We start from the raw sequence: 12,620 nt of genomic DNA, 5'->3' as shown, positions 1-12,620 counted from the left end.
CATAGAAAGGCTATGCATATGCAAAACTTCGTGTTTGTAAAATATGTGTAAGGAAAGAGCTAGCAGAGTGCATTATATCTATCCTATAGTCCACCTCTTATCTCCATCTCTAGCAAAAGATTATTGCAGGTGAATTTGCAGATAAAAGGAAGTACTTCTCTTAGTACTTTCTTCAGATATTGAAATTTAAATCTGTTACCAAAGATTCACAGAAATTTAGAATTGGAAATGATTCTAGAAATCATCTAGTCAAACTCTCTTTTTTTTTTTCATGTGGAGAAAGTAAACCCAAAGAGGTCAAATAATTTGCCTAAAGTAACAACAGAATTGGTTAACTAAGTCAAGAGCTGGGACTAGAAATAAAGCTTCTTTATCCCCCCAGGGCCATTTTGGAACAAGTGACTGACTGGATATCTTGGGAAATTGTACTTAAATCTTCAGAGTAACAGTGTACATTTTAGCTAAATCTTGCTTTATGAAATAAACAATATTCTGTGAAATGAAAGACTTTAAAATCTCTTTATGTCATGAGAATAACCCAGGTCTGGAAAATATTTTTCTCCATTTTAAAGTGAAAACATTAATGACACATATAAAAAATATTTAGAAAGAACTAAAGAAGTAATAGTTTTTTGAGCGGTGATGCATATCAAGCTGTTCTATAAAAAATGGTCAGCACTGGACATTGTATGCATTTTAAAGTATTCTTTCACCAGGAAAATTCTTTTTTTTTTTTTTACAGTCTAGGTCTTTTATTTTCTTTACACCCATCATGCCATGAATTCATAGGGAATGGGTTCTAACAGGTCAGGCTCCTTTCCTTGGTTCTCACGAAGTGTGCTTCTCTGGGTGGAGCAGGCTGGTGCTTCAGTTGAACCCAAGTACTTTTCTCTTTGGCTTCCTTCTTCTTCTGATCATTTTCCTTCACACTTTTCAGGAGATATCTCAGCTCTTAGAGTACTTAATATGCTGGATATGCACATTAACTCTCTTGGCAAGAATCTTGCCCTTAACTTGTTTGTTTACAATGATGCCAACCGCACACTGGGTAACACTGTAGAGTCTTCCAGTTTTGCGTGGTAACATTTGTGGGGCATTCCCTTTTGAACAGTGTCCATTCCCTTGACATCTACAATATCACCTTGCTTGTAGATGTGCATGTATGTGGCCAAAGGAACAACTCCATGTTTTCTAAAAGACCTAGAGAACATATAGCAGGTGTCCCTTCTCTTTCCCTTTGTGTTGGTCATTTGGGCAAATTACTGGAAGACAGTGGTTCTGGCGGAAAGGCCACCAGGAAAATTCTTTAAGAAAGTCCTATAATTTAACATTTCTGAACAATACTGGATTGTTCATCTGAAAATCCCTGTGGTATTTTGATTTTTTAAACCTCTAGCTAGATTCAGAATTCTGAAAGTACACTAAATGTCATATCACCTAATTTAAAAATCCATAAGAAAAAATATCACAACACTCAACACTAAAAAGAGGTGTTGAATAAAATGTTGCAGATAAAGTTACACCAAGAAGCAAATGTCAATTTAAGGTCCATTATTCCCATTGCCATCTTCAGCATTAGTCTTTGAATTTAACAGGAAGAATTTTTCTTAAGAAAAACATGATTTACCATGGAATATAAAAATATCAACTTATACATACATATAAATCTTGCCCTAAAGACATTGAACAGACCAAGTAATTATTTCAAATTACTAAATCATTCATATTGGTAGGAGATGCATAAGGGACATAGCAAAATAGCACCAAACCTGAAGGTTAAATCTTCTAAGACATGAAGTCAAGAGGAATTAAAATATAGTGCATAAATATGATCATGTCAAAAGCATAAAGGAGATAGTCTGTAGGGACTCCCTCTAGTAAATATGGGACAATTTGACATGAAAATAATAATACTGCTAATGAATTACTATGCACTGAAAATTTTCATAATCCATAGTATTAAACCAGAGAGAAAGAGAGAAAAATTTGAGAGAGAAAAAAGATAAAAGCTAATTTGGCAAACTATTAACAATTGATAAATCTAAGTAAGAGATTCACAAAGATTCATAGTACTACTCTTTTAACTGTGTGGTAATTTTGAAAATTTTCAAAATGAAATGATGAGGAAAACAGCATGTCTCCCTCCCTCCCCCCAACAATATATATATAGCAGGAGGGGGAAAGTAAAGGATAAGATCAGACATCTTTTGGTAGAGAACTAAAACTCAAATAAAGTGACCTAGGTAGAAGCTCAGAGTAGTAATAGGATTAAGTGATTAGGTTATGGTCATAACTGGGAGGCTTAAACCCAATCAATTTTATGGACAATAACTTTTTTCTTTTTAAAGAATATGTAAACAAGAATGGAGTAGTCTGCTTGTTATGTGTGAAAGGGGAATTTGAAGAGCTTAATTTGATTGGTGCTGGGTTTCTAGAGGACAGAGGAGTCTGACAAGCATAGAGTTTGTGTTAATTTGGCAGTTAAACCACCATAATGGAAATGGATATTTCAGGTACCAGCTATGGTGGTACAGTCATTAAAATTATCTAATTCCCTGCTCCTGACGACCCTTCTGTAGATTTTTGTGGGGGAAGGGAGAAGAGGAACCACATTGACTAATCAATAATGCTCTGTCCCTTTGGCAGGTATATTTCTATTGACATTGTTCTTGATACATCAGTTCCCTCCAGCTTACATTATGTAGAGACAAAACTTAAGACCATAAAACTTCAGTTCTTGTCTAATTTAAGTTAAAGGAATTTTCAGAAAATGGTTCATTATTCTTTCATTTAGATTTAGTGACTATACATGATTAAATATGTCTAGGCAATTAGGAAAAATTGTATATCTGAGTTTTTAGGTGTGTCAACATGGGAAACAGAACCTGAGGCATGATAGAAATGGGGACGTTCTCTTCACGTAGTGTCTTCATTGTACTGCCGAATATTTCTGAAATGACCTTGAAGTTTAGCAATAATATCATTAAGAAATGGATATTGGAGGGTAATAAACACTTTCAGGAAAGGCAAAAGAACTTTGGTGCACTTTCCTGTAGAATATAATATAGAATCTCAGTCAAGAGAGAATATCTCAACAAAATGATTTTTCCAACTCTCATCTGTGATGCTTTAGAGGATCTTTAATTCCCACAGAAATAAGTGAGTTGAAATTAATCCATTCAACAAAGATTTGTTCAATTTATATTACATGTGCCGCTTCACTCTGGGAATTCAACAGTGGTCCCTGCTCTCTTAGAGGTTTTGTTACATTGTCTATAATTTATTTTAAAATTCTTCAAGATGGAGAGCAAGGCAGTTTTCTTTCACAGGGCCCCTTATCTCTCAAACCACGCTCTATGTCATGTGTTTCACTGGCCTAAGTAGTGTATCAAATTATTTCAGTTTTCAGCCCAATACCAGAAGAGAAACTAGTGGGATCCTATAATGACAAATCCGGGTATTGTCAAATCTAATTCAGTCTTACAAATAATTAAAATTTTCAAGAGATGATTTCCTGTCTGATGTGCTAGATCTTTGGTTTTTATCATTCAACAAATATTGGCCATATAACTTGTTTCTGAAGCCCCCTACAAGACAGTTCCATGATCTGTTTAGATACCCAAGGAGAGTGTTAGTGATGGCGGAACGGGAAGAGGATATCAGCGTTGGATATATGTGGGAACCCATTCAGCACCAAATAAATGTTATAAATGAAATAATCAGAACACAACAGAAATCATGGAACATCATGGGAATACCCTGGCAGGAAATGAATCAAGTAATCTCTACAAGCAAATATAATGAATAGAGTAACAGCAGTGATTACTACATCTTCGGACACTAAGGGAACTTTACATAACCACAAAAAGCAAATAGGAAATGCAATACACCACAATAATTGTTCCCAGAAAGCCATTTTGGCACAAGCACAATGGGATTTATTTTTAAAAATTAATAGACTATGCATTAGAAAGCAGCCATGTTGTGCAGGGTCAATAAGAGTCCTGGAGACAGATATCTGCTCAGTAAGTTACCTCCAAATTTTAGAGGCAAAGAAATGAGTTAACATTTCTTCCACCTTTCCAGAAGGATATGTCATCTAGAATAATAAAAATAGCCTTAGCTGAAAGAGAGAGAGTCTACTTGACAGAAGAAAGTCAGCTAAGAACTGTGAAATAAATGATAGAATTACAACTATATGTGCTTTGCAAGCCCTAATGAGATTACTGAATCAGCCAAGACTTATCAATTGGTGCTAAAAGGATTAGGCATATGGCTGTTGGTAACCTGGACATTCACCAGTTCCAGCCAAAAATAAAAATTTGATCACAAGCTGAGAAACATACCTTTGCAATGGAAGAATCAGACTTTCAAACCCTTCAATCCTATGGCCAAATTTTATCACCACTGGTGGGACTACCAGACATTTGTGACTCCCAGTGTGATGCAACATGACCTATGATTCTAACTTTGGCAAAAACATGTAACTTAAACTTTATAAAGCCTTTAGTTTTGACTCCTAGATTACAGAGATTACTGGAGGCGAAGGAACAGGTAAAACACCAGCATATGAAAGGGATCAAACAATATAAGACACTCTAAAAGACAACTGGGAGAACTTCAGTAAGTCAGAATGTCATTGCAAAATAGTACTATGGAAGAACAAAAGAGACTCAAGGGATTTAATAAGATGTTTTTGGATGGAATCTTGATTCAAATAGACCACTTATAAGCAGACAATATGTATGAACTGAGTATTAAGTGACATTAATAAATCATTAATTTTTTTAGGTGTGATAATGTCATTTTTGGCTATGTAAGATGTTTTTATTTTTTAAAAAAACATATTGAATGTTAGGATGGAATGTTCTATTTAATATTTAACTTAAAACACATCACCATAGGCAGTGTGATATATATGTACACATTAGCTTTAATCTACAAACTAAAAGCAGAATACATATACCAGGGATAGTTATCATTTGGATGATTACTCAAAAGCCCTTCAAAGTACCTGCTTCTAGCGTCAACTATCTTTATCTCTAGCCACCAAAGTATTTATTAATTGACATCATGGATGTTAGCAATTATCTTGTATTAGTGAGATAATTGGTGTTCAATGTACATGGACTGGCTAGAAATATTTTACAGGCACACTGGTCCTGAATTCAGTTGCTATAATATTATTCCATCTGCCTTGAGTAAACCTTCCACACAAGTTGCTTGTCAGAGACCCAAAAAGGCAGCTGGACTTCACTGAGAATACTGAGAGGTGGGATGACTGTGTTGGTGTTTACATGCTAATAAATGCTTGCTGAGTTTCAAAATTCAGTCTGAAGCTTGCTTGATTTCTCACATTGTAATGTATCACCTCATACCTAGGTTGAGGAAAAAGAGACCCATGGTCTTCACCTCCATGTAACAAGTGGAAGTTGTTAACTACCTAACCACCAAAGGAACTGAATTGTGAAGGAGCAATGTAGCTTATGTCAGCTTGAAATAGGGTCTAAAGGACAGCGATAGAGAGTAATTTCAGGTACCCATCTATGTAAACACTGGGCTGAGTGCAAAAGCAATGGTTGACCGGACAGGGCATTGTTCTCAAGGAGCTTACATTTGTAGAGACAAAACTCAAGACCATAAAACTTCAGTTTTTGTCTAATTTAAGTTAAAGGAATTTTCAGAAAATGGTTCATTATTTTTTCATTTAGTCTTTTTATATATAAAATTAACATTTGGATATCTATTTTCAATTCAAATTTTAGTGCTTAGTTTAACTTCAACTAGTTTAGTTATCAATTCCTTGCCTTTTTATTTTACCCACAAAGCATATCACACTCCCTAAAATAGATTCTGATTATCTTTTTAACATCAAAAGTATATTTATGCTAGTTCTTTGAAGTTAATCTTAAGACATGTTAAACCTATAATTCCCACCAAAGTGAAAAAACAAAGGATGTTTTATAGGACCTCAGTTTCTAATTAATTAATTGAACATAAATCATTGCTTGCCATTTATATGCTAATTCTCAATAAGGCCAAGAAAAATTTCTCAGGTCTTTTATTCAAAAAGCATTCCTGGGCTTCCCTGGTGGCACAGTGGTTAAGAATCTCCCTGCCAACACAGGGGACACGGTTTCGAGCCCTGGTCCGGAAAGATCCCACGTGCCGCAAAGCAACTAAGCCCATGCGCCACAACTACTGAGCCTGCGCTCTAGAGCCTGCAAGCCATAACTACCGAAGCCCGTGCGCCTAGAGCCCGTGCTCCGCAACGAAGAGCAGCCACCACAATGAGAAGCCCACGCACCGCAACGAAGAGCAGCCCCCACTCGCCACAACTAGAGAAAGCCCGTGCACAGCAACAAAGACCCAATGCAGCCAAAAGTAAATAAATAACTTTATTTAAAAAAAAAAAAAAAAGCATTTCGGGACTTCCCTGGTGGCACGGTGGTTAAGAATCTGCCTATCAATATGTACGGGACATAGGTTCGAACCCTGGTCCAGGAAGATCCCACATGCTGCACAGCAACTAAGCCCGTGTGCCACAACTACTGAACCTGAGCTCTAGAGTCCGTGTGCCACAACTACTGAGCCCATGTGCCACAACTATTGAAGCCTGCACACCTAGAACCCATGATCCACAACAAGAGAAGCCACCACGATGAGAAGCCCGCGCACTGCAGTGAAGAGAAGCCCCCCACCCGCCGCGACTAGAGAAAGCCCGCGTGCAGCAACGAAGACCCAACGCAGCCAAAGTAAATAAATTAATTAATTTTTTAAAAAGAGAGAAAAATCCACTTAAAAAAGAAGCATTCCTATTATTGAATCTTGTCAAAATAACTCAGCTTTGTGGAAGCATAGAAGGAGAAAGAAGCTGATTACTATTAGATCATTTAGGACTTGACACTTGCAGAGTAAGCAACATATTTTTAAAAATCAAAGGCCAGATGTTAAACCTTTCTGGTCAAGTGATGACTTGATTTAAGATTCCCTAGTCATAATTTGTTAGAGCATTACAGATTTCAATATTTTCTATTAATCCTTTGTGCATGAAGTAGTTTATACAACTAAACGATATATATTTTACTTTAATTTGAAGCTAATTAACATGGTATTTAAATATGATTTTTTTGCCCTATTTTATGTAATAGACCTACTCCTGAAAAATTGTCTAAACATCAATATTCATTTTAACTTTGCCAGGAACCCTTACTTAAAATAATAGCATCGAAATACACAATGAAAAAAAATTATGTAACAAGAAAATTTATTTACACTAAATTTGTACATGCTTTTAGATATTAACTTTATGTTTGAATGTATTTCAAGTGCTCCTGGAATTTCTAATTAAAGTAACACATAGCTTTTAAGGTTCATTATTCCAGCCAAAAAAGTGGTTCATATTTCCAGCCAAATTAATTTATATTAATTAATTTAATATAATATATTAATATAATATTAATATAAATTAATTTATAATTTTTATATATGGGATTATGAGTCAAATTTACACATTAACAGTCATCTGTTTCTTCTTATGACATTTGCAGTTAGGGTTGATAAGGCCAGCTAAAGAAAGGTTGATATATTTCCTCTAGGTCAATATCTGCCATTCTTGTTGCTTCCACCAGTGAAGGGTGGTGCTTTGAGATATGACCATGTCCTTGAGCTTTTCTCTCCATAGCTAAGAAAGAACAGGAGTGGCTCACAGGCCATTCAACTATTCACATTTTATTAAAACATTTTTTCCCTCAAAGAGTAAATTTTAATTACTAACATTTGCAGAAATATTTAAGGAAAATTAACGAACATAAAGCACTATTTCAAGAAATACAGAAAAGTCTTCCAAGATCACAGGCTTGAAGGCAGATAACAAACTTTATTCAACTTGAATCTTTTTTTAGACCCTTCCTTTTTCCTATTTTAATTCACTTCCAGAAAACTGCTTCCTTTTGGCAGCTGATGATGTTAATTGTACTGTTGACTAAATTGCCCTAAGGAAGAACATCATGTATTTAACTGGTTTATAATCCTCAAGAATCCCAAATCCTCACTTGAGGAAATAAGTCTCCCACGAGAAAGTTTCTTTCTCCTGACTGAGTCCTGTCTACTCACAAATCTCAAAGAATTGTGTATTTTGAATAAGTTTAAAACATACCTGTCTCTTTTTTCTAGTTAATAGATAATTTTTTTTTTTTTTTTGGCAGTACGCGGGCCTCTCACTGTTGTGGCCTCTCCCGTTGCGGAGCACAGGCTCCGGACGCGCAGGCTCAGCGGCCATGGCTCATGGGCCCAGTCGCTCCGCGGCATGTGGGATCTTTCCAGACCGGGGCACGAACCTGCGTCCCCTGACTTGGCAGGCGGACTCTCAACCACTGCGCCACCAGGGAAGCCCAATAGATAATTATTTTTGATGGGAGTTACATAGTCAATGTATTCCTGAGCCCCCCCTTATCAGTTCAGTACTTTGTTTTCTCTGAATAGTTTCTGGCTTTCTATAGAATAGTCAAGTCTCAAAGGACCCAAACATTTCTTTCTTTCTTTTGGGGTGCATTTGTGTGTATGTGTGTGTGTGCACAAATGCACGCTATCTTCAAAGTAGATTGGGGAAGACAGTGCTTATTTGCTCTTTTTATCATATTTTTTTAAAGTCTTTATTAAATTTGTTACAATATTGTTTGTTTGGTTTGGTTTTGGGGCCGCTAGGCATGTGAGATCTTAGCTCCTTGACCAGGGATCGAACCCGCACCCCCTGCGTTAGAAGGCAAAGTTTTAACCACTGGACCACCAGGGAAGTCCCTATCATATTTTTAATTACAAAATTCATGTACTTCTGATGGAGGCAGATAAAAATCACTCATTATTTCATGACCCAAAGATAAGAGTAATCAAAGTAATTGAATATCTTCCCAGTATGTTTTATGTATATGTATACATTTTTTACTTAATTTGTTTTTTTAACAAAAAAGTTTCTATTATACGTATATTCTCTTAGCCAATTTTCCTATAGCAATATATTATAATATTTTCACGTATCAAAAAATATTTTTCTACAATGTTATTCTAATGGAATCAGAGTAATAAGGGTATTTTAAAGAAGCTGTACAGTGTTCATCTTATACCTACCTTTAGAGATAAAGCAACAGGGACTTCCCTGGTGGCACAGTGGTTAAGAATCCACCTGCCAATGCAGCGGACACAGGTTCGAGCCCTGGTCTGGGAAGATTCCACATGTCGCAGAGCAACTAAGCCCATGTGCCACAACTACTGAGCCTGCACTCTAGAGCCCGCAAGCCACAACTACTGAGCCACAGGCCGCAACTACTGAGGCCCACATGCCTAGAGCCTGTGCTCCTCAACAAGAGAAGCCACCACAATGAGAAGACCGTGCACCCCAACGAACAGTAATAGCCCCCACTCGCTGCAACTAGAGAAAGCCTACAAGCAGCAATGAAGACCCAATGCAGCCAAAAATAAATAAATAAATAAATAAATTTTAAAAGTGCGTCAATAAAAAAAAGAGATAAAGCAACAGAAAAAAATTCATAACAACAAAACACAGATTGAGCTTCTTATTCATTTTTACATATCAAAGCAATTTTTGTCAAATGCCTACTATTTGCTTCTTATGTGCTGGGAAAAACAAACAATGAGTTCTTAGACCAGTTGCATTAAAAAACATCAATCAAATATTGTTTATCTGTGTGCTGGGTACTATGACAGAGATTGGTTTAGGTGGTACAGGAGCACAGAAAAGGAACATCTAAGTCAAAATAAGGGTCACCTGTTAAGTGACACTAACTAAAATTCTGAAGGACAAGAGGGAATGGTATTGCAGCACAAAGAAACAACATAAGCAAAAGGACTGCCTAGAAACATTCAGATAGTATTTCATAAACTGACCCCATCTTAAGAATCAGTAGTGATACCAAAAGTCTACCCCTGGAGATTCCAATTCAATAAGTTTAGGGCCAGGCCAAGAATCTGCACATGTTAAATGCAGATTTAAATTGTTAAAATGCACATGTTAAATGCAGATTCAAATTGTTAAAATGCCCCCAAGAATTTCTTACATGCAGGCAAGGTTACAAAACAACACTAGTCCCTCCAAAAGGAAGCTTGATTGCTTCATAATAAAGAGGTAAGAAACTGGTCATCAAGCACGACTTAGAAAGTGGCCAAAGACAGAATGTGTGGGATAAGCCTTGAAATTTATCCTGAAAGATAAATGGACTAAATCCAAACTTGCAGATTAGATTAGCATTTTAGAAAGATCACTCTGTGAAAAATGGAGTGTGATGTGGAAGGAAACTAGTCTTGAGGAAGCTGATGTGGCAATCTAAGTGAGAAAGTATGAAGATCCTAATCAAAAGCATTGTTATAAGTCAGGGAAAGAGGAGGACAAGAAATATTTAGGAAGTAAATGACATGGGGTTTCATGAGTGCTTGGTGACTGATGAGTGTTAGGTGTCAGAGTGACCTGGGAAGACTCCTGGGAAGTGGATTGGGAGACTGAGTAGAGATGTGCCATTCACCAAAATAGAGCAGATCTGGGGAAAAGAAGGTTCTCTTTTAGATACGCTGAATTTTATTGGATATTCAAGTGTGGAATTCAGTCTAAGACCCAAGAGAAATTTTGATATGTGGTATGGTTTGGGACATGACAGTAATGGAAGTTGAAGCCATACATCTGAGAAGAGAAGACCACAGGGCCATGGGAAAGCCAATATTTAATGCTTAAGCAGAAGAAAAGGAATCTACAATGGAAACTAAAAAGAGTGTCAACTTTTTCTTTTTAGTGATGAGAACAGTGTCACAGAAATCAAAGAAAGAGAAGAACTTAGGAAGGAGAAAATGTTCATCCATGTCAAGTGCTACAGAGAAATCAAGCAAGATAAGGGCAAACAATGTCCAGTTAACTGTGCCGTGTGGAAGTCAGAAGTGAAAGTATCAAGAATGTCTCCTCTGGTGTGCCAGGCCAGTCAAATGATTCCTTCTTAGGAGCTGAATCTTGAGTGGTGATGCACAGTGGTTGGACCTGAGTTTGCAAATATGTGTGACCACAAAGGTCCACAGTTCCATTTTCTATGATCCTGAACTTTCTGCCCTCAGGAGGCTTGGTTGTTTAGCATCTTCTTCTAGGCTATGAGTTACATCAGTATTTTTCCAATGAATTGTACTTTTTCTGTAAATTATTCTGATTTTGTTTCTTTTGCTTATAGTTAAAAAGCCCAAACTGATACAGTAGACTTGTTTTTTGTTTTGTTTTTGATGAGATAATACATTGTTCTCTTTGTTTTCTAAGGTAAAGGAGGAGAGGGGAGATGATTGATATAATGAACTCATTGTGTAGGTAGGAAGGGACGGAGTCCAAGCCACAGGTTGAAAATGCACTTTACTTGGGCACCTCTTCCACCAGGAAGGGGAGGTACAGATGTCAATAAGTTTGTAAGGAAGAGGGAGAGGTAGATACAATCCTCACTTCATGTCCTTGGTTTTTCTCGGGGAAATGGCAGAACTGTCATCTGCTGAATCTGAGAAAACTTGGTGGCAAAAAGGGGATTTGAGAGGAAAGGGAAATTTTAGAATAACACTGTCAGTTGATCAGACATATTGACTATAAATGAGGACACAACTGTAGTCAGAAAGCAGCAATATATAGTGACATCAGTGGTCACAGCTGTGTAATTTTTCTCCAGGAACTCTCAGCTGCTCAGTTCAAAGGCCAAAGAAAGAGAATGGCTGTATTAGAGTTGAAAGTAATATTGAAAGCATGATTTAAGTGGTGGACATCAGTGTCTGGGGCTGGAAGGGGGAAAATGGGAAGACGGAAGGGGCTGATTGATTAAGAGAATATGGAGGACTCAAAGCCCTTGGGGTCATGAGGTCAAAGAGCAAGCATAGTTCAAGTAAGGACAAGAAAATTATCACAAACAAATGGTGGAGAGAAGCAGATGTCTTGCTTAGACATGAAGCCTGAATCTGAATCTCTCTACAGATGGAGCATTCATGTTCATCCATCTTCTGTCCTATCATTCTTTCTTTGGATTCCTAATCTGATTTTCTGTGACTTTCACTCACAGGCTGGATGACCACTTGGTTGGGCCCTTGCAGAGAAAATATCAGCCTATTTGTTGAATATTAAGATCCTCTGAAAAACTGAAATGCTATGAAATTATGCAGTACAGTTTAGCCTAGTACATTAAGTGGTATTGAGAAGTACTTTTCTTCTCATTTTTTTGAGCTACCTAGTCCCTATTGCTTCCAGTAGAAAAATATCTGACTTCTGGTACTCTGAGCAAACAAGATTTTGGAAGATTCTTTGATCTTAACCAAACAATTACTCTTCCCTGTGTTACTAGCCTAACCCTAACTTTTTTTCTTTCTAGTCCTTCACCGGCAGTAGAAATCATCTTTAAGAAAGGATAAGAAAAAGGGACCATAGGAATTCCCTGGCGATCCAGTGGTTAGGACTCTGTGTTTTCACTGCAGATCGCCCGGGTTCAATCCCTGGTTGGGGAACTAAGAACCCACGAGCCGCATAAAAAAAAAAAAAAGAACAGAAAAGAAAAAGGGACCATAATTAGGACATTGCTCTTTTAGTCTTAGTCTATTAATAC

At 36.9% G+C, this 12,620-nt stretch overlaps 1 pseudogene across 1 annotated transcript; it reads right to left on the bottom strand.

The window, feature by feature from the left end:
* Positions 1–770: 770 nt before the first annotated feature.
* On the bottom strand, positions 771–1,250 carry LOC307184455 (large ribosomal subunit protein eL21-like; annotated as a pseudogene). The gene has a single exon. The product of its transcript is annotated as a large ribosomal subunit protein eL21-like (transcript).
* Between the last annotated feature and the right edge of the window lie 11,370 nt (positions 1,251–12,620).

The sequence above is a fragment of the Stenella coeruleoalba genome (genome assembly GCF_951394435.1).
Source record: "Stenella coeruleoalba genome assembly, chromosome: 3".
NCBI classification, from domain to species: domain Eukaryota; kingdom Metazoa; phylum Chordata; class Mammalia; order Artiodactyla; family Delphinidae; genus Stenella; species Stenella coeruleoalba.
The sequence above is the reverse complement of the archived record's forward strand: the minus strand, read 5'-3'. Positions and strand labels throughout refer to the sequence as shown.